Here is a 2,017-nt window from a genome sequence, read left to right on the forward strand (position 1 = left end):
CCAGGAGCCAGGAGCTTCTTCCAGGTCTCCCAGGCAGGTGTAGGTCCCAAGCCTTTGGGCCGATCTCAACTGCTCACCTCCTCTCTGTAAATCTGATTTTCCAAAAATAAATAAATAAATAAATCTTTATAAAAAGAATGCTTTATTTGAAACTTAGAGAGGAGGTAGAGAGGGGAGAGTCAGAGATCTTCTATCCATTGGCTCAACCCCAATTGCTCACCATGGCCAGAACTGGCCTGGTCCAAAGCCAGGAGCCAGGAGCATCTCCTGGGTCTCCCTCATGGGTGCAGGGACCCAAGGACTCAGACCATCCCCGGCTGATTTCCCAGGCATATTACATGGAGCTGAGTTGGAAGTAGAGCAGCTGAGACACAGGAGACGCCAGTGCTGCAGGCAGAGACTGTGTTCACTGCCCACAGCACTGGCCCCAGAAATAAACCTTAGAGGGAAAAGCAGGGTTCCGGAGCTAGCTGCTGAACCCGGGCTGTGTGACTAAGCTGTGAGCACCTCAGGAACTGCCCTCGACTGCTTCTCCAAATGCCCATCCTATGCGTGCTTCATATATTTTTCTGTTTACACTGAATATTTTGAAAAAGATGCACTCATTTGCCTTGGAAAGGCAGACTTACAGAGAGAAGAAGAGATGGAAAGATCTTCTATCCACTGGTTCACTCCCCAAATAGCCACGGTAGGTGAACCGATCTGAAGCTAGGAACCAGGAACTTCTTCCAGGTCTCCCAAGTTAGTGCAAGGTCCCAAGGCCTTGGGCCATCCTCCACCGCGTTTCCAGGCACAAGCAAGGAACTGGATGGAAAGTGGAGCAGCTGGGATACAAACCAGCACCCAGTGGATACAAGGTGGTGATTTAGCCACTAGGCTATTGCTCCAGGCCCCACACAGTTTTGTTTTGTTTTGTTTTTAATAAGGGGAAGTCCGCTGTAGCACATCGGGCTAAGCTACCTCTTGAGGGAATCCTGTACCCCCATCTCGGGGTGCTTGGGACCAAGTCCTGCCTCATCCTTTGCTTGCTCTCCGAGTTTTTATACTGCACCTGGGGAGCAGCAGATGCTGGCCCAAGGACTTGGACCCCTGCACCCTCGTGGGACACCTGCATGGAGTCTCTGGCTCCTGGCTTCAGCCTGGCCCAGCCTCAGCTGCTGCACACATCTGGGGAATGAATCGATGGATAGAAGGCCTTTGGGGCTCTTTCTCTCTGCATCACTCTATCTTTTAAATAAATACAAATGAGCGAATAGGCTTAAAAGCTCTCGCAATGGGGGCCCAGCGGCATGGCCTAATGGCTAAAGTTCTCGCCTTGAACGCCCCGGGATCCCATATGGGCACCGGTTCTAATCCCGGCAGCTCCACTTCCCATCCAGCTCCCTGCTTGTGGCCTGGGAAAGCAGTCGAGGACGGCCCAGTGCATTGGGACACTGCACCCGCGTGGGAGACCCAGAAGAGGTTCCTGGTTCCCAGCTTCGGATAGGCGCGCACTGGCCCGTTGCGGCTCACTTGGGGAGTGAATCATCGGATGGAAGATCTTCCTCTCTGTCTCTCCTCCTCTCTGTATATCTGGCTTTCTAATAAAATAGATAAATCTTAAAAAAAAAAAAAGGAGTAGGCGCCAGCACCCCTCCACCTCACCCTGCCCCAGGCCTGCCCCCCACTGCCTTTTGCAGCAGTGCAGCAGCCAGGACTCATCAGGGAGAGTCAGGGATTCACTGGGAGCGGTGTGCGGGGACCTGGAGGTGCACATCCAGGCCAGAGGAGCGAGCCTGGCGATTTTCCACGTGGATGGTCCTGAGCTGGGTTGGGTTGGAGAGGAGAAGGGAGAGCCCTGGGTTAGCATATTGGCCTGGTGTGCTGGTGGACAGGGCTTGGGGAACTTTGAATGGGCCTGGATCTTGGGTGTGTGGAGGGCGAAGGATCCAGGCCAGCACATGGGCCAGCAGCTTGGTCGGCAGGCAGAGTCCAGGCCAGCACACCACTTGACCAGAAAATCTGGCTTCAGAAAGCT

This window comes from Ochotona princeps, chromosome 2 (genome assembly GCF_030435755.1).
Source record: "Ochotona princeps isolate mOchPri1 chromosome 2, mOchPri1.hap1, whole genome shotgun sequence".
Lineage (NCBI taxonomy): Eukaryota > Metazoa > Chordata > Mammalia > Lagomorpha > Ochotonidae > Ochotona > Ochotona princeps.